General features: G+C 32.3%; 1 protein-coding gene across 7 annotated transcripts in view; it reads left to right on the top strand.

Annotated features, from left to right (window-relative positions):
• The first annotated feature begins 12,689 nt into the window (after positions 1-12,689).
• LOC149541379 (dirigent protein 17-like) overlaps positions 12,690-15,873 on the top strand; it is a 315,810-nt gene continuing 312,626 nt past the window's right edge. For 4 of the 7 annotated variants that reach the window (XM_089796646.1, XM_089796645.1, XM_089796644.1 and 1 more), the window contains exon 1: positions 12,714-12,911. The gene's annotated coding sequence lies outside the window, so the exon portion shown is untranslated. Of the gene's footprint in view, positions 12,912-15,873 lie in introns of all 7 variants that reach the window. The other 3 variants (XR_016355327.1, XR_016355328.1, XM_089796642.1) reach the window with 3 other exon arrangements.

Genomic DNA, 15,873 nt, shown 5'->3' with positions numbered 1-15,873 from the left:
GCTGACGTTATGTATAAGGCAGGGAACTAACATTTAGAAGCAACATGGAAAGGATGAAAAAGCAATTTTCTCTGGCCGTAAACATGAAGACTATGTCAGTTTGAAATGTCTACGACATATATATCTCATCATTAGTTAAAGCCTTCACACAACCCATGCATTGTAAGAGAGGCCTCCCACCACATGGAAAAAACAAGGAAGCTGCTAGAGTTAAAATGGCTAAGAAGGCACTACCCACTGCATGAACCCGCAAGAAAGAAAACCATCATCACCATAGAAGAGGTATAGGCGACAATTGAAAGATGATATATGTGCATGAAAGGTAGGATATCCATGAGTGTGAAAGGCAAAGAGACCAATGTATGAGGGAGAGTTCGTGGTCAAAGCAAGCCAGTGAGTGCAGAGGTAAAACAAAGTAAAAACAATATATCCCACATGGGTTGTGGGAGAGAAATTTTAAAAGTTTAAATACAATGATACACAAACCAAGTGTTGTCTTTAAGACAAGCACTCTCAAAGTGCAAGCCTTGTTGTGGGGTCCGCTCGGCCAGGCTGTGGTCATGAAGTCAAACTTGTTTTGACCCGTATGAGTGAAAAGCAAGATCCGATGCTCTACGATCTTACGCTCATGCGTAAGATTAGAAGGAAAAATCCAAGGCTTTACGAGCTTATGCTCAACTCGTATGAGTGGAGGTTGATATGTTGAGGCTTCCTGATGTTACGGGAAAAGCTACCCATATAGACGTAAACCAAATTTTTGAAAGCTCTGGGGTTATGCTTAGGCATGAGAACATAAAGCCATCTAAAGCCTGTATGAGAGTAAGTGAAAAATTCAAAGGCTCCGCTATTTTAGGATATATGGGATATTAATAAAATATTAATATCTTCATTGAAAGCGTATGAACGTAAAGCGAAATGAATGAAGCTTCCAGGGTTACGTAAAAGAGGAATTAATATTAATTAATTCAAAATATTTCAAAAATGTTGCTACAACTAATCAGATTTTGACAAGTGGCAAGATGGGCAAAGTTATTAAAATGAGTATAAAATAAAACTCAAAAGTGACTTCAACACATGATTTGTTCAAATTTTAAATTTGACTAAATTTTAAAAGTGTATATACTTCAACTATGTAAATTTTTAAATTTTTGAATTTTAATGATTGTTCATGGTTCAAGACCCTAAATTTCAAACTGCTACCGGGGGGCATTTTTTGTCCAAAATAGGCACTATAATATATTGTTGGAATTGGGAGAAGCTGAATTTTTTGAATTTGGGGTTAGATTATGCATAGGTCTTCACCGGTTCCCTCTGCAAGTAGATTTGTCTTTTTCGGGGCATTCTCAGTAAAAGGGGTAGAATTCATTATGGAGAATTAGAATCAGTTGGGGAACTTATCTTGATGTTTGTTGAAGCTTAAAACAAATTCTAGAAATGTTTTTACCCTTCTTGAGTTCATTTTTAACCAAATTTTGCCATTCCAAATCAGGCATAAAATCAGTTATTCTTTCATCAAATATCTAAGATATTTTGTGTTGTTGAGAGCCAAATGATGAAGATTTGATATGCAATTATAGAGAGAAGGTAGAGAGAAGCTTTTTCATCTTCTTGGGAAGGAATTCTGAGGGTACACATGTTAGTTGCAGATTCAATTCGAGAATTGCTTCCTTTCTTTTTATTCTTCCTTCTTCTCTTTTGAAAGGTGGTTGGCAGTTTGCTCTAGGTAATACTAGCAGGGTTCCAATTCTACTGTTGAAACTAGGGATGTTGATGGTTTTGCTTCCTGTCTATTGAGCTAAGCTCTAGCAGTAAAGGCCACATACATGTTTATGTGCAGATTTTCATTTCATGTCATGTATTGTTATTCTGAGATACTGGAAATTGATGCTAGATCATGTGAAGTATCTTGAGTTTCATTTAGTTTTACCAGTCTAGTGTATTTAGTCTTTCCATGGATGAATACAAAAGGGGATTTATATGAATTATCTGAGTTCTTTAATTCTATCTCCTAACTCATCATGTGCTATTAACTTTGAGATTAAATGGATAAGGCTCATTTGATTTAAGGCAGCTTGGATGAGTTGTGTATCAGATCTGTTGTTGCTTCTGACTCAAGGAGTTAGGTAAATGCTTTAGTGTTCTAATAGGGTTTTTGGGTGTATGAAGGGGATATTGAATAAGAATGGGATTTGGGGATTTCAATTGATAAACTTGATTGTAGTGCAAACAAGTTAGGTCATCCTGCTGGTAATGACTCTATGTTTCAATGGATAAGACACTGATCACTAAATAAGATGCAAGCTGATATGAATGTCATTTGCACAAAATATTTTATTCAAATAAATTCAATTTTTCATGTCTTGTATTGGGCTGAAAGGAATTAACCCGCACTCAACTTGTGAGATTCATAGATCTGCATTTAGCTATTGTAGATTGATGTCATTTCATGAGTTATTAGGAGATATAAGGGTTTTCATCTGCTTAATAGATTTAGGGATATGTTTTTGCACTGGTACGGTATCAATTGAATCTGAGGTCTACCTGCCTAGGCTTAACAGAGCCTGAAGTAGAAGAAGGGTCATGCCTTATAGTTGGCCCAGTGTCTGAAATGACATGTTGAAAATGGGAGTTAGCTACCCCTAGATATGTCATATTCTCATTTGGATAATTGAAAACCCTCCAGCATTTTCAAACACCAACAGGTCCTATATGCAACAGATGTAGACAACGAAGAGGAATTCATAGATTTTCATCTTCAAATAATATGGATCCTGGGCCACAAGCAAAGGATTTTTCAAAATTGACACAAGTAGAGGAAATGTTGACTGCACATGTAAGCCCAATACTACAAGTGACCCATGCAACAGGTCGTCAATATAATTACAAAGGGCACACCATAAGTTTTCCTCAAAATGTACACTAGGTTTCAAAAATATTGCCACACACTACAAAATTTGCCCATTATTATTGTTAGAAGAAGGAATCAACATGGCACAGATTATAATTTTTGTCACTAGAGATTGTGTTTACAAAGCATTGAAATGCAAAATAGAGCATGACAAATTTCATTCAGATGTTATTATTGATGAAAATGCTCTCAATGAACTACCAAGGAATACAAATGAAAATATATTTAGTAGATTAACTACAATACAAATGGAATTGGACTCAGATACCAATAAAGTCACATACATCGATCCTATATTGGAGATTGATGAAGGTAATACAATAGAGCACACTACATCAATGGCTTCAAAACCACCAATTGCCCAAAGAGAAATGGAATTAATTCAATTGCGGGTTAATAACCTTGATGCAAAACCAATAGCATTGATTTATTGGCCTGGTATTGGTGCTTCTCCTATTAATGAGTATGTAACATCAGGTTTACTAGACATGGCATTTCCAACACTATTCCTTGATGGAAGATGTGATTGGTTAGAACCACAAATGAGGCATGTGCATCTACATGAATTTTTCAAGCATTTATTATGGTATAGGGATCATAGGTTTGGTAAACATCCACGATTTAGCTATTTTATGATGAACATGATAATGAGACACCAAGCACATAATTCATCTGCAGTGCTTGTGAAAAGAAATATCCAAGACATGCCCATTACTATTAATGAGCTACGTGAGCATATGGAAATAATGCCACAATCTCATTTAGCTGATAAGTTGATGTAGTTTGGAACAATGTTAAGGGGAACATGATCATACTAGACTAAATGTCGTGGAGAATTGATAGACATGCTTCACCAAATTGGCACTCCAACAATATTTTTCACCTTAAGTGTAGTAGAGATGCAATGGTCTGATCTACATTCTCTCATGCCCGGAACATGCCCAACCAATATGTGAGAAGCTCAAAATTGGAGAAAACAAAATGTTATCAACTATCCTCATATAGTTCCACATTACATGCATTTAAGACATATAATATTCAAAAAAAGAAATTCTAGAAAATGGAATGGATGTCAAAGATTCCTGGTGTAGGTATGAATGGCAACATAGAGGTTCTCCAAATGTGCATGGATTTGTATGGATCATTAGAGCTCCCAATATGGACATTATTGATTGGTCAAATGAGGAGGAGTGAAGAACAGTTGAGCAATATTTTCATCGCATTATTCATGCATGGAATCCTAGAGAAGATCCACATCAAAGAAATATATAGGTGTTTTCAAATTATTTTTGTGTAAAATATCTTGTTATTATATAACATATTGTTTCAAAACTATATTTATATAATGAACATATGTCAAATATCTTTATTTTCTTGTAGGCATTCCAAAATTTTGGTCAATATCCGTGTCTCAAAAATACAACACAACTTACCAATATGGATATTGACAATGACTATGAACAAATACTAAATTGTGTTGAGCATCACACCATTGTAGAGAGGGTGCATGTCTACATAAAAAACAACTAAAGATGGTTTGCAGGTAACTATTATAGTTATTAATATTTGTATAGTACAAGATATTATTTATTTAATGAAATAATTAACCATTCACCTTCTTATAATGTTTTCAAATATCATGCTCCTTGGCGATTGAATCTTACTAGATCTAAATTATAGGAAGATATAGGAACAGGTGGAAAAAAATTGAGCCATCAAGAAATGATGACAGAGTGAACTCACATAATCATCACATATTGCAATTATGGAGAGCAAATATAGATTGGCAATATGTTTTGTACAAACACACAGTCATTAAATACAATGCAAAGTACTCATCAAAAGCTGAGAAGAGCTCTGAAACATACCACTAGATGTTGATTCATCTTTCAAACATGGAAAACCCTAATGATTTAGTTACACATGCATATAGAAGGCTTCTAACAAAAAATGTGATAGAAAGGGTCATTGAAGCTCAAGAAACATGTCATATGTTGTTAGAGTTTCTGCTCATGGAGAGTAGTAGAAGATTTGTCAATCTAAATGTCTCACATGAAGTGTTCAAATCTATAACTCTAAATAATGAGGAGAAAAATGATGACAAAACAAAATGTTTCATTGATGGATATAAACAAAGGCCTCTTTGTATGGAAGGCATCACACTAATTGATGCAACCAAATCATGGATATACAATTGTAAAAGAAAAAGAGAAAATAAATCGAAGCCAAGGGAAAAAGTAGCTATAGTTAGAGTTTTTCCAAGATTTACATCCATTCCTCCACGTGCTTCACAAAAAATGGGCTGAATTCTATTTTACAGAGTTATCACTATACAAACCATTTCATGACATGGAAAGGGATATTGGTGTGGATACTGACTCCATAATAGAAAAGTGGGACTCATTTAGTTATAATGCTTGGCATGTACAAAGAGAAACAATTATAGAGGAGAATAAAAATAATAATGGTTCAGATATTAAAGAAGATGAAGCTATTGCGAGTAATACTATAGAGAACAAATGGGAAATCATATCTAGGTCTTTCATAATGGTCAAAATATGAAAGTATAAAAAATAGATTTGTTACCTGAAGAAGAGACATTGATAACAATACAAATTGGTCTACTAAATATTGAGGTGAGGAGTGTACAATGGGAGTAGTCAATTTCATTAAAAATATGAAGGAAAATGGGTGTCTCATATATGATGATATTCCTCAATGCTTCAATTATACAACCCTTAGCAATAAACAACATAAGGCAATACACATAGTTATGACACACTACCATACCAATGAAGATAGAGGCTAATTGTTCATGATAATTCAAGGAACAATAGGAATAGGAAAGTCATATTTGATTGGTGCCATTTGTGAAGCCCTTCAAAATGCATGTTTCTCAGGTCCTTCTCCCCTTCTTTTACTAGAACCAACAAGAGTTGCAACATTTAATATTGGAGCTTTCACTATTCATTCAAAGCTAAGAATACTGGCAAGATATTTTTCACAACTAGAAGGATCATGTCTTACAAGTTTCCAAGAGGAAATGAAACATATCAAATACATATTGATTGACGAAATGAGCTTCATTGGTTAGACTATGTTGGAAAACATAGATTCAAGATTAAGGCAAGCATTTCCACAAAGTTTTGACAAAAGCTTTGCAGGTATATTTTCACTTCTATTAGTACATGTTATCATATTATGCCATATTTAGTACAATATATACATATTAAACACATTATATTTTCTGAACAACTTATTAATTTTTTTTTATTTTTTGTTTTTAGATTGTCAGAGACTTAGGTCAATTGCCTCCAGTGAGTGATAGACCTGCATATGATAGCAAAAGATGAGCAAAATTATTATGGGAGGAATTGAAATTTGTGGTAACTTTAGATAAGGATTTTAGACAAGAGGGGGAAAACATTGAACAAAAAAGATTTCATCAACTTCTAACAAATCTTAGAGATGTTGGCCCACAAATTGAAGACTAGAAATTACTTATGATGAAAACTCCTATCAATTTAAATGCTACAACAAATGATGAGTTTCAAAATTGTGTTCATTTGTTCTCCACAAATGACAATGTTTATAACCATAATAAGATACTGTTACATTCATTGAAGCATCCTGTAGCATGAAGTCTTGCAACAAAAGTAAGGAGTTTGAATGCAATAGAAGATTTTTCAAATGGAGAGATTGAGATTGAATTATTAATCAACAACAATTCAAGAGTGATGTTGACTACAAATCTTTGGGTAGAGGCAAATCTTGTAAATGGAGCATTGGGGTATATTAGAAAGATTATCTACAAGCTAGAAAGTAAATCGCCAGAGCCACCAACATATGTTTCAGTTGAATTTGATAATTACTCTAGATTACCTTTTCAAGATCATCAACCAAACATAGTCCCAATAATACCAATACAAAGGGGTAGAACTCTTCAACTACCTTTAATATTGGCACGAGCATTGACCATTCATAAATCACAAGGACTAACTCTCTCAAAAGATACAATTGATATAGGTCCAAGAGAGAGAACATGTTTGACATATGTGGTAATATCTCATGTGAAGTTTTTACAAAGTCTTAGAATAACACCACCATTCACATATGGCCATTATGAGAAAATGAAAAATGACATACAACTTTCCAAAAGAAAACCTAAAGAAAATAGACTCAAATGTATAGAAGAATATTAAGGTATTCATTTTATTTTAAAAAATACTTCAATTCCAAAATATTGGTCCATTATATAAGTTCAAAATATAATGACTTTAAAGTGGTTGCATCCATATAAATTTAATGTATATATATTTACACAAAATTGAAATACTTCAAATTATTTTATCCTATTGATATTCAAATTTATAATCTTAAATTATATATACTAACTTTGATTTAATTTTGTTTGATTTTTAGGTGACACTTTTCTCTACGGATCTATTAGACAATGAATCTGAAATTGTTGATGCAAGTCCAAACATCTCAGCCAACTCTACTCCATCTGATGAAACACCTATTGTGATAAGTGCACAACATCAATTTTACAGTGTTGCTCTAAAATTCTTCAAGATATTGAAAACATTGCATTATCCATTGATTATGTTGAAGAACTAGAACTAATGAGGATGAAATATGTTGCACACAAGGTTCAGGAAACATATACAAAGACAGTTGCCTTCACAAGTTTTATGCAAGAAGTATATCATGATCACTTGCATAATAAAGGTCGTAATACCATTCTAATTACCAAAGAATATGTAATGTATTTGCACCATTACAATGAAGTGCTCTTTATGTAATCTCCACTTTGGTATCACAGAACTTTTAAATAAGAGTTATTTAAACCATTCATAGACTCTTCAATTGTGATATAAACTACAAGGTTTGACCTATGATTTATTATGCTCTATAATTTATATGCTAATGGTTGTAGAACTTTTTCAACTCTTTTAAATCAAACAATTACTTTGCCTTAAACTCCAAGCTTTGTGTAATGGTTTAGATTGATGATTGTGATTTGTAATATCATTCATAATTGCTTCTAGATTAGATTGTGTTGATATTTTTACAATCAACTTTTTGAATCACACTACGTGATTCATCATCAGGACGAGAGAGCAAGAGCTGCAAAAAACAAAGTTATTTGAACCATTTATAAATCCTAAATTGTATCAATACACTACATGGTTTGACCTATGAAATTTTTTATGGTTTATAATTGATATGGTGATGGTTGTACAACTATTCCAAAATTTTGAATCAAACAATTCATATGGTTAATTATGAACTATTACATATGTCCTTTTACGTTATTTTGCTTCAACTCCAATCCTTGTGTAATGGTTTAGATTGATGAATGTGATTTGTGATGCTTTAATAGTATTTTCTTAAAATGATCAAGAATTATAGATTTAGTTTATATTTCAAATAATAGTATGAAAAAATATTTCATATTGACTTATATATGTCCTCCAATATATACTCTATTATGAAATATATAAATAATCTGTAACTAAAATGTAAATGAAATTTTGAATTGTACTATTGTAAAATATTACAATTTTACATACCATATATGTCTTCAAAGTTAAACTCAATTATACCTAAATATGCATTTTGTTAGTATAATTATCATATACCATGTTTCCAATTAATAACAAAATTAAAATATTGTTGAAATACTTTTATTTCTATTAATATGTATTTCTTTTTACCAATGTCCAAAAAATGACGAAAAATAAATATTGTTTAAATACATTTATTTCTATTAATATGTATTTCTATTTAGTAATGATCAAAATAACATTAAAAATCTTACATATAGAAATTATAGTTATCATACATGTATATCATGTGTGTGGTTACTACTAGCTTATGTATATATATTCAGATAATATCTATATTAAATACGCTGATCGATATCTTATTTGAATATAGGCACATTGGAAAGATATCAATTGATGTATTTAATATAGATATTATCTGAATAAATATATATAAGCTAGTCTATTAAAAGTGTATTATTTTATTGATAAAGTTTAGTGTTTGCCTTTTTTATGAGGAGCATTATTGCAAAATCACTGTAATCATAACTGCAAACTTTTTTCACCCTCTACAAAAATTTCGCTATCGCAATGAAAAAAGTTTTGGATTCCCATAAACAAGATTCTATGTTTCTTAGTCCCTGCCTATGTGATAGGCAGGGAATTAATGTTTCCAGTAGCATGCCACCTCTTAATTTTTTCATAAACAAATATAGATCTATTATTCTAAGGTTTGTGATGATTTATTTTAAAAATATTTTTATGTCCATTAAATATTAAATTCTTATTGGTCAGGGCGCATTTTCTCAAGGGTAAAATTATATTTTTTGGCTCAGAAAATTGTTAAAAAATAACGTCAGCATTGTTCTGGAAACATCTCCAAAGTTTTATATCCATCGGAGAGTGCTTTGTGGTAGCGCCACCATCAACTTCAGCTTCTACAACAGAGCTGATCTGGAACCTCACCCTTGTTTGGCAAGCAGTGGCAATCCATAGTGATGGAGGGCCTACTGATGCGGCCTTAGTGCAAGAAGACGACTGGTGCACAACAATGAAATTATAAGAACCTTCATCATCTCTTCCTCACAAAATTTAGAAACCCTCTTCTCCAAAACTGCTAATGCACTCTCTCCGGAGGAAATCTTGTAAGAAATCCAAAGGACAATTCCCTTGTTCTCTCAAAATTCAACCTCCATGGGTTGTTTGCTAATCACAAGCTCCATCAACACAGTCTCAAAGTTGTACACTTTGCTTTTCTCTCTCATTCTAAATGTGTATACATACTCTTCAAACATTACATAGAAATTTCATTTCAATGTCCAAAGAAACTATATAAAAAATAATTAAATTTCCTTAATGGCATTGATTGCATACCTAGAGCCATGTAGCCATGAGTGCTTGCAATGATAGCTATAGAATCCCCCTTTCCACTGACTTCAAGACAACTTTATAAAATTCAAAAAGTGTCTACTGGAATTTCCAGAAGTGTCTATTTTCAAGACAACTTTATAAAATTCCAGAAGTTTCCATAGGAATTTAGAAGTTCTTTCTGGAATGGCCCGAAGTTTTAATTAGGATAAAAAACAAGTGCATAACTAACATTTTTCAGACTACAAGCTATCTATTTCATCATGCTCAATCTTCTCCGATAAGAATCACATTGTTCAATGTTTGGAACTTATGTATGCCATGTCATAACCTCCTTAGTGGAATTACTTAAAGATTGAATTTTTGGATCAGGTGGAGTATCTTCTCTTCCTAAAGAAGATCTTACCCCAACAACTTCTACAAATGTATTTTCATTCTAATCTTCTTCCCTAAAAGTAGCACCATAGTGTTCCTCGGTTTTGGGACCAGGGCTACTCCTCTACAGACTCCCAAATTACACAACAATCCTATAGCTACAAAGGGGAAAAAACTTAGCTATTCAACTGATATAATCATTATTATCTGCAAACAATTAATTTCATAAAATCACATACTTGTGACATTTTACATTGATCTATGGTGATCACAAACCAATCAAGCCACCACTTGAAGATAAGAAGCATTAAACATGATCTCTTGCAAAGAACTTATAAGAATGAACTCAAATACTAAAAACTCCTAATAGTCATCAAGTTCAATTCAAAAATTCTATTCACTATATTCCAAACAATTGATGTTGCTCTTGCATCAAGTCCTAATTTTTGCAAAGGATGTGGACTAAACATTGTTAACCAGTAACTAATAAGTACTTGATTCCAGTCGATGCTACACAACTGTCCAACAGGTAGCTTCTTTGGCACTGTCTTTGAAATGGTAAAAGAAAGGGATGTAGGAACACTGGATCTAGATATATATGCATATATAGTAACAACTAGGAGCATGCACCCCCAAATATTGGAATATAAAGAAATAAGCTCAAAGCATACAATGCCATTCAAATATAGTAGCTTGAGTTCGAATATCTTCTACTCATTTGATGTTGTAGGAGTGCATGTCATAATGCTTGGCTCCTATGCTAGGAGTGTGCAACCCCCATTCTCATTTTTTAAGTCTACTTAAAAGGAGCTATCAAATTAGATTGCAATACGTTCCATTGAAATGACAAGGCTTGTGGTTGTTATGAGATTAGGCGGATCTTGGAAGGGTGGATAGAAAAAGAACATCATGGCTTATAAAATTGCTACATGCACTTGATACAACACTATCACTGCTCATAAGGGAGACAGAGAAGACATGAGGAAAGCCATGGAGAAAATGCTTTATTTTGCTAAAGTAGACTGTGAATTTCTAGAGCATGTTCAGCCATTCAAACACTTTGTAAGCATTTCAACAGAAGAAAAACCTTAAGTTTCATATATTAGGAGTTGTGGGTAGTCATGATCATATTCTAAAATTTATAAAATTTATTTACTGATCCGTATATGGCAATAAAGACCCTCTTGGGAAGCTCTTGACATTAGAATTGGAGATGGAATAATGGTGACTCGTGGCTTGCTACTTTATGAAAATGAAAATATTTGATGCCACATTTAGAGGACACTAGAAGATGTGGAAGTAGAGATAAGAAACACATATATTTTATCAAATGCCACATGTTTTACATGTAAACTAAAATTGTAGAAGCGTGAGACCCAATAGTCATTCTTGCTAAAGTTTTGTTGTAGTGAGAATTAAGTGTTGCTATTCTACAGGAAGGTTAAGTGATGTGTCCTACTGCTGTGTTTATGATAACACTCATTTATGTGAAGAATTCAATAATATATGAATCATATAATCAAATTGGGAAACTGTTAAGGCAGACAATGATGAACAACTAAATGATTTGAACATCTCTTCAAATTTGTAAGGAATTAGTCAGATTGATCATTGGATATGACAGAGGATGATGTAAAAATGACAGTGTTAAGATAACACCATACAAATTCACTACATTTCTCTTCTTGATACATCCCAATGTTTCCACCTCCATCTCAAATTGCTCGTTTCTCAATGCTTCCTCTTTTGATGATTGAGTTTCACAGTGTTGCTATTCCACAACTACTTCACTACAATTTCTTTGATACTTGTCTAAATCAAATCTTTTCTAAATCAAGCTTGTCATACACTATGACTTCTCCAACACAATAAATAATGTATCTACAAGCAATAGCAAGTCATTAATTGTAGTACAAATCATTAAAATATATCATATCAAATTTAGATTTTTATATGTTTTAATTTAATTTATTTTTCTATAATATAATTAAAATTATATAATCTTTTAAAATAAATCTTCATTTCTAGAAATAATACTTCTCTTTTTCTTTTGAAGTATTATTTTTATTATTATGTTTAATACAAAAATTAGAATTAAAACTTTAAATAATATATTCATCTTATAAATTAATATGCATTACAAAATTTACTATTTGCAATATCTGATTTTACTTGTGTTTGTTTTTTGGTTGCTTTCAAATTGATTTGAATTCATTTTGAATTAATTAATATGACACATTCTCTTTATACTCTTAAATATGTTAATCTACATATTCAAATTTTTTAATTAAGTGTATTTATTTTATTCTAAAGCAATAGCCACGGACTCTAGCTCTAGCAAGCTCTTGTTTATATTATTTTATCAAATAATGTTAAGCATAGACTATAGGCAAACCTAATGTCAACTGAGGGAAGAAATGTTTCCTAATAAGTAAATTGAATACCCGAATGTCAAGAAGATTCACGGAGCACACGTTTTAAACGTGGCTAACTTCTACTGTGCTTTGAAAGGCACAATTAATTTGCTGTCAAACCGAGAAAGCACAACAAAATTTCACTAAATTTTGCTCTAAATAAGCGGAAAACCCTTTTGGCTAGAACAAATCGATTGGGTCTTTGGCTGTAAATTTAGCCTCATTACCCGTTTCCATTCGCCATAATAATTTCTAGGGTTTCTGTTAGCAGATCAACTGTGAATCAAAACTTTTAAGGTATGCATTGCAGTGTATTGAAATTTCTGGTTCCTTCGCATTTCTGTATGTAGAAATATGCTTAACAATTTTTAATAGAGTATTTACGAAGATTTTTGAGGGATTTTATTTGTTGTTTTTTTGTTTTTTTCCTAAAAATAATAGTTAGTTTTTGGTAAATTAGGAAAAATGTAGAGCAACTTTTGTACGCTGATTTATATTAGATACTTGGTGGTTTTTCCCCTGTAGTTTAGAGATTTTATTTGTTCTGTTTTGCAATTTAGAGCTAATGTGACTGACTTTTGAAAAGCGCGAGGAATTTTAAGTGTAGACTGAAGGAGCATTCTTGTTCGCTTTTTTTTTCCCGTAAATTGAGTGTTAGTGTGTATTCGAAGATTTCAGAGCTTTTCTTTTTGAAATTAAGATTAATTTTGTTTGCTCATATGTAATGGAGAGGTTTTGTTGACTTGTCATTCAATTTCAGAGTAAATTCTGCGAGCCAGTCTGTTAGCTAACTTTAATTGAGTGCTTTTCTGCTTTTATATTATAAATTGGAGTGAATTTTGAAGTTCTAGAGCAATTTTTATTGAGCTATTTCATCTGCTTTTTCTGAAATTTCTGATCGGTAATTTCTAGTAGATTGTAAGATAAATTTTGCTTAACCGTGTTGAAACATTTGCGCCAGTTTTCAAATATGTTTTCAAACCTCAAGCTAATTCTGTACAATCTAAAGCAATATATTTCAGTTTCTTTCATTTAGGGCTTTTTAGTAAAATTCTGTCTTCTTCTGCAAAACTTAGAGAATTTTTGTCAAGGTTGCATGGGTACTCGTACCCACACCCCTGGTACTCGTACCCACGTACCCAAGTACCGGGTAGACGTATCCCACGTACCGGGTACTCGGTGGAGAGCATCATAGCTAAGGACCTTGATTAAGATTCTGATTTTTTTTTTTGGTTTTTTTTTTTGTATTAGCTTGTTGTTTATCAATTTTAATTCAATACCAAATCAGTTTGAAACTTTGATACTCATTAACAATAAACTTTATCACTGTTCAAGTCATAAGTTTATCATTTGCAATATGTCATTGTCATATGATTTAGGATCTTCTTGTTCATGTTTAAAGTCTGCCTTCTTTGTTATGCATCTAAGCATTTATCATGTATTATTATTTCAAACATATAGCAAATCTGAAACTGAAAACAATACATTACATTTGCAAACTTTATCACTGTTCTTGTTTTGAAAAACCATTGTCATGACTCATAATTTCAGATTTTTTATAAATATAAAAGTATAATTTTTAAATAAGTTTGACATACCCAAGTACCTCCATCTCCTATTATGAGAAATACTTTAAACATTAAACATTCAGCAATAGCATATGCATATATATATATATATATATATATAAATATTATAATTTGACTTATGGCTCATATTTTCAAATTTCTTGTTTTGAATGCTCAATCTCATGACTCATGACATATATTTTGATTTTTATATTTTCTATAAAATATTAATTATATAGAAAAAATTAGGGATACACACGTACCCCCGTCCCCTATTTTGAAAAATATGCGTACCCGTACCCATTCCCATTCCCGTACCCACGTACCTGTGCAACCTTGATTTTTGTTCTCTAATTTGTAAATGCAGCGTAAACTTATTTTGCCGACGCTAGTTTTTCCTTGGGCTATTTTGTTTGCCATTCTTAGTAACTTCGTTTGGAGAGTTTAAGGTATTAGAGTAATCTTTGCTTGGAAAATGGATCTTAAGGAAGCCAAATTTTCCTATTTGTGCAAGGAAACTTTCCGAATTAAGGCTGAAAACCCGCCCGTTTTAGAAGAATTTTATAGTGTGCTATTTCCGTTTTTTAGAGTGTCTGTTTAACTGAAGCGATCGAGCGGTTAAATTCACCCGTACACTGGCGCGCGTATGTAAGAGATTGTAGTGTCTCTTTTTTAAGAAAATTTGAGTGTCACGTGAAGGGTCTTGAGCTGACGGGAATGGCGCTCTCTTTAATTTTCAGTTAAATCGTTCCGTCGATCATCGAATATCTACTTATGTGATGCGTAAATATTGAAGAGGTTAGTGTGAAACATATTTAAGGTCTCTTATAGTAGTCGAGGAGTTGCTAAATACTTAATTGGTTTTTATGTTTTTTAAAATTGTATAATGAATCTATTTTTGAATTCTATCTTCAAAATTGATCTTCAAGTAGATAAGAACACAAGTTTGGTTTGAAAGGCAACCCCATCGTTTGAAGGTGATTTGATGTTAAATTATATGATGTATATTTGTGAACTTGGACACAAGTTTGGTTTGAAAAGCAACCCCATTGTTTGAAGGTGATTTGATGTTAAATTATATGATGTATATTAGTGAACTTGGACATCTAATTGCACTTTTAGTTCAGTTAATGGTAAATTGGGGAGTTGACTAGGATATTTTTTTCGATTAAATAGTGAGGGTTCTATAAGGTCCCTTTCTTAGGCATTTAAACATCAAACAAAGAAAGGAGATTGCATCCAAAATGTTTATGTTGACCAAACAACTAAACATTAAAAAGTTCAAAGGCAACACTAACCATCAACCACCCAAAACCAAACAAACTTAATCGAAGATAATACATTATTATATAGCCTAAGGGGTCATATTATCTTAATAGTTCCCCAACTTCCAATGCCCTTAGCAGCCCCTTTAGCATTATTGCTTGAATGTTTAACAAAATCCCACATGCAAGCACATCCTTCATTGCCTTAGAAGGCATACCATTAATGCCAACATCCAAAAGCCTAAAACTTAACCCCATGACTAAGTTCTTCTATAAGGCTCTTTCAAGCACCATGTCCATCCATCAATGCAAAGAGTAAGTTCTAGTAATCTCCAACCAGCTTTTAGCATCAGTGTCAAGAAACTACTTCAACACCACCCTCAAATATATAGCAAGCCTAAAGTTCCTTTCCATTTTATGATATTT

This window comes from Cupressus sempervirens, chromosome 8 (assembly GCF_028749045.1).
Source record: "Cupressus sempervirens isolate cs-2001-9-10 chromosome 8, ASM2874904v1, whole genome shotgun sequence".
Classification (NCBI taxonomy): Eukaryota; Viridiplantae; Streptophyta; class Pinopsida; order Cupressales; family Cupressaceae; genus Cupressus; species Cupressus sempervirens.
Note: the sequence above shows the minus strand (reverse complement) of the source record. Positions and strands in the feature narration are given on the sequence as shown.